The sequence below is a fragment of the Apodemus sylvaticus genome, chromosome 19 (assembly GCF_947179515.1).
Source record: "Apodemus sylvaticus chromosome 19, mApoSyl1.1, whole genome shotgun sequence".
In the NCBI taxonomy this organism is placed as follows: Eukaryota; Metazoa; Chordata; class Mammalia; order Rodentia; family Muridae; genus Apodemus; species Apodemus sylvaticus.
Genome location: NC_067490.1, coordinates 55,705,044 through 55,711,043, shown reverse-complemented (window position 1 = coordinate 55,711,043; position 6,000 = coordinate 55,705,044).

Sequence of the window (6,000 nt, the reverse complement as noted above, 5' to 3'; positions counted from 1 at the left end):
TCACCATAAGTTTGTGGAGAGCAACCGATTACCATGACAAAAGCATGGGGTATTTTGGGGTTTCCGTGGTGCCCTGTACAGAGAATCTCATATGTACTGTGCAAGCATTACCTGTCAATAAAAAGCTGATGGCTTATTAGCTGAGGCATGAAATAGAAGGGGAGACATCTGGCAGAGAAAGAGAATTCTGGGAGTGAGTCAAATGCAAGATTTTGCCTTGGACTCAAAGGAGGAAACAAATGAACCTGAAGAGACATAAGTAGCCATGTAGCAGACATAGAATAGAATAAGCAGTTTTTATAAGTTATGAGCTAGTCAGAAATCAACCAAAGATTATGGACTAGGCATTTAGTCATAATTAAGTCTCCATGTTATTATTCTGGCAACAAAGAGGCTGTGTAGAAAAGCTCATGCACATTGTCCCTCTGGCCTATGATTTAACTAGATACAACTTTTCCCTGGCACTGGAGGTTTTATTTGGTGGCAAAAAATTTCTATGGGGATACTGTGACCCTATTATTGAGTGACTCCATTTAGCTTTCTTTCGCATATGTGTATTTTAGGAAGCTCCTACTGTAGTAGGTTGGCATAGGATTCCCCCCAAGTGGCACTTAGTTGTCCTCCCCCATTTTTCCTCCCTCACCCAATTCCTCCATTTAACCTTCCCACAAACTTAAAGAACACATAGGAAGCATGAGCCCTTTCAACAACAAGCTGCAGTGTATACGTGACTGACTGTATAATTAATGTACGATAAAACTGACCTACCATGCATTTACTTTTTCTTTAAACAGTGTTACTGGCATTAGTATTCTACACCTTAAAGCCTCTACCTCTGCTGAGATGTCTCATGGGCATCATTTAAAACAACACAACCAAAATTTGCAAATCTCCTTCTGTTTATCCCTATAACAGCTAAAGTATCCCACATCTGTTCTCTTTCTTTGCTTCATTAATAAAGATGTGCAAAATAGAAATTATCTTCTCTCCCTCAGTAGCAAAGAAAAGCAAGAGGCTTGGGTGAACTAAACAATGTGGACAAAATGAAATATTTTCCATCAACTCTGTGACCAAATGATTAAAACCATTATAACCACATGTATTTTAGTGGTACATCATTTAATTACAGATGAAAGAGTTCTTTTTTCCTCAATTTTTCAATAAAAGAGAATATTTCCCTTATGTCATATTCAAAGCTCTTCTATACCTGTTTTTTACAGGAGTCAAAAATTGTCATAATTGATTATGCCATTCAGTTTTAAACAGTAATCATTTGTCACCAAAAAAAAAAAATCACTCACATAGGTTCTACATAAATGATCTCATGTTATCTCAAATGCTATAGAGTATGGTGCAAACAAAATAATGATGTAAATACCAATGAAGAATGGCTTTAGTTAATGACAACTTAAATAGTATAGAGTGAGCATATTCTATGTTTCAGGTATTGTATCAATGAATAAGGAGAAAACCAATAAAAAATAAGCTCTTTGGAATTTAATTATTTTGAACTCATTTGAGTTAAATTATTTTGAACAATAAAATTATTTCTTCATAACTTAGAACCTGTTAAGCAATGCTATGCACTTGAAAGGTTGATTTTATCTCTGTATAAAGCCCAGCAGAGAAGACCCTAAAACTAAAATCTTTAATGATAATTTTCCCTGAGATGCATTCCTAGAAGGTACATTTGGTTCTAGAAGTCTGCCAATTTCTAAGACATTACATTTTCATACATATAGTTCCAGTAAGGATGCAATTTGGTTCAATTTTCCTTGAGGAAGATTTGACAACATCTATGCTATCTCTACCACCTCTTGCAAAAATCTATCATTCTTTATGTATGTCAGTTTTGCGATTCAGGTGCTGGGATCTAGGTCAACCTCAGTTTGACAAAAAGTCATTTTAAAATTTTTTGTCAAACCAGTAAATGCATATAGATAGATGGTCAATGAAACAGACTTTTGTTTCATTTCATGACTATTCATTACAAGCTTATATCACAATTGCACCGATTGTGTCAACGGTATGAAATTAGTAGGGACTCTGTCAAGACAAAGATTAGATTAGGCATTTTGTGTTCTCAATTTCTGAACAAATGGTCATCAAAAACCACCTTCTGTTAATAGAATAACAGCCAAAGAAATAGGACAAACAGAACACAGAATCCACTGTCACTATTATTGAAAGGTATTTTATTAATCCCCTAAGAGAGGTGATTTGTTCTATTTTTAATACAGGAAAACAATGTTTTGAAATAGCTATCTTCCAATTTATGCAGTCAAAATCCTTACTATATAAAATTGCAAATCCCTGTAATGATAAGGAGAGCAAGAATAGTGGTGAACACATTACGAGTTATCCTTAAAATTCATACACCCAGATTACTGAAATCTAAAATAAAAATTTAAGGATGGGCTGGGGGATAGCTCACTTAATAAAGTGCTTTCAGTGCAAGTATAGAAACCCAAGTCTAATTTCCAAGCCCCCTGTAAAAAGCTGAGCACATTAGTGCACATCTGTAATGTGATTAGCAAAGTCTCAAAAAATAACAACAAAAGCAAACAAAAACAAAAAAACCAAGCAACAACAAAAGTATACCCAGAATATTTGTTTTTGTTTGTATTTTAGCTGAAAAACAAAATGATCTGTGGATTCTTGACACATGATAATCTAAATTCAAACCCTTCGTTCCAAGGCTTTAAAACTAAAGCCATCTGTTGGTCATTAGCCTTTTCACAACTGACATATAAGTACATCTCCATTATCCAGTCAATAGCCATGTAATCTCATTTTGAGCTGGCTGCACAGCCTACTACTCTGGACACAGACTTGGTAATTATTCACATTAAGCTGAATTTAATTTGCATGATGCAAATTTTCAAAAATATAAGTGAAAAAAATGTCTAAATTTCAACCTTAATTCTCAACACATTAAGTCAATTAATTGAAGTGTAAACTTGTATGATATTTACTAGCAACATTTGTGACAAGATAACTGGAGAAGAAAGAATATACAAACCTTTATTTGGGTTCACAGTTTAGATAGTGAAGTCGGGGGGAAAAAGTCCGTATAATGCTTTAGTTATAAACAAAGATCAACTGATAACTCTCCAAGATTATCCCCAAATTATCTATATCCGCAGTTCACACCACTGCGTTCCCTAAACGTCTCATGACCACCTCAAGCATCACCATCTTCCAAGACCTAACCAACCATACAAATACATGGGGCCGCATATGACAGTTACCATATAACATTATCTTAGTGTTAAATGTTTTCTGGGTGTGTGTGCATGTATGTGTGCGTGTGTGTGTGTGTGTGTGTGTGTGTGTGTGTGTGTGTGTCTGTGTTGTAGAGTATACTCATATTTATTATTAAGGCATGTGCAGGTTTAAAAAATCACATAATGTAAAAGAAAAAGGAGAAAGTTGAAATAAAACATCTTATCAGAAACAACAAAATATTATACCATTGCTAAACTCCTTTCAAAATTTACTGAAAACCTTTTTTAATGTAATAAAATTGGGGTAAATATTTTAGGAAGAATGAAGTGCAACTTATTTTCGTATGTTGATATAGACATGAAACAATTTATCTACAAGATTAATGAGCAGTATTAGATTAATAAAACAGATTTTCAAATTTAACTAATATATAAAAATAGTTATAATTAGTATGCAAGGCTATATACCTATAAGGAAATAAATGAATGCTAACTTTAGAAATGGATTCTTATTAATATTATCAATAAAAATTATACACGCATAGCTTAACAAGTTAAGTACTTATATTCTAAATATACATGGCACAAACTATTAATTTCAGTACATAGGAAGAGAGACAGGCAAGATCTCTTTGCATTTAAGGTCAGCTTGGTCTGTAAAGAGAGAAAGGGAGAGGGAGAGGAAGAAAGGGAGGAAAGGAGGGAAGAAGGGAAGGATGGAGAGAGAGAGAGAGAGAGAGAGAGAGAGAGAGAGAGAGAGAGAGAAAATTAAATTGAAAGGCAAATTAGACTATTTGTAGTTTAAATATTGCATTATAAAGCACTATTCAAAATAAAAAATTCTGACACTTAAATTACATTTCTGAGGCAAATAACAAAAGACAGGGATAGCACAGACCCATTTATTAACTATACAGCTAAAAATCATACAAAATGGAAGCAGTGAACAATAGAAAAATTAATATTTATCTCAGCATACAAGTAGAACTATAAGTTTATTTAATTAAAAATAACTGTCAAAAACTATTTGCAGAAAAGGTAGGATGTATGTTTGCTGTTTCGAGTGGTCATGGTGAATAGTAGTCCAGGAACAGGCCAGGAAGCAACTGCCATAACCTAGAGACTGCCGAAAATCCCATGAATAAGCACATTGTCCAACCAGTTAAAGGTAAGCAAATGGAAATCAGGTTTTGGCTACAAATGAAAGCTTATTAAAACCATGCAAAGTTAAAAAAAAATGGGCTTATCTCACTTTTTATAACAGTGAGATCCATGAAATAAAAACATTAATTATTTCAATATTTAGTTCTAGAACTATATATAGTTCTGGAACACACTCATAAAATTTACTAACATATACCATAAGCACAAAGGTCCATTATAAAACTATAAGTTGCCTATATGTAAAAATTGTGAGTCAAAAGTGATGTAATATTTGATGTAAGATAAGTATCATGGAAGAAATAAGTGACAAGATAGATCTAAAATATGAAAATTATGTGATGAATGAATGATGCAAAAGATGAGAAGAAAATTTACTCAAAAAATTTCTAAAATATACAGAGAATCCTTAAATCCAGAAATAAGAAACTGAAAAAATACACTAAAAATTAGCATAAAACCTCTCTGTACATTACTTCAAGTTAACAAACAATATGTTAGACCAAGGGAATGCAACTTAAAACAGAAAAAGGTCATACTTCATACCTATTGCAATGGTAAAAGCCCAGTATATGATTAAAATCAAATGCTATTCAAGATTTGCAAGTGCTGGTGGGAATAAAAAAAATGCTTTGGAAAATATTTGACAGTTTTTTACAGAACTAAAGACACTTACGGTCCAATACACAACAATTCTGTTCCTTGACATTTATTCACAGAGTATGGTTGAAAACACATCCACACAATGTATCTCACATAGAGGTGATACATTTTACTCAAAATTTTCAAATCTTAGGAGCAACTAGATTGATATTCAGTGAATGGACATATAAATGACCTCTGGAAAAAAGAGCAGGTTTCATCATTAAACAGACTAAGTTATAGGCTATAAGAAGATGAAGGAACTTACATGTATACATCAAATAAAAAAGAACAATGTGAATGCTGAAGGTTTTTATCATTTCTCCTTTGTGAAATTACAGAACGTTCAAAAAGTTGAGGAGTAAAATGGCTGCCAACTTGTTGAGGATAAAGAAGTCTGAAGAGGCAGAATCCTACATCATTTTAGGGCAGTGACACTGTATGATGCTATAGTAGAGAATACATGTCACTGTATACTTCTTCAAGCTACAGAAGACACAGTACCAGGGACAACCAATGGAAACTCTGAATGATGATTTGTCAACTTAGTTTCTTCAACTGAAACAAATATGCTTCTATCGTGTGGTATGTTCCTTCTTCAGAAGCTTTTGCATCTATTTAACACCATGAGCTATAGAATAGATACCTGCTTCCCAATTTTTATGTAAATCTGAAACCTCTGCAAATATAGTCTGTTTAAATAAATAGAAAAGCTAAACAAAAGAAAATATTTTAACAATCACTAACCATCTATTAGGAAATTAAAACTAAAACCATTCTTAGTCTACATCTTTAAATCTTCAGCTAAATAATGTAACATTTGTTCAATTTAAAGACAACTAAAAGTTTGTCCTAGAAAATCCCTTTATAAACACTGCATACACATGACAGTTTTAAATTTTCTCAATGTCCTAAAACCCTTAGAAATAGAATAAATCAGCTTTATTTTACTTTAGTCCAGGCCAAATAC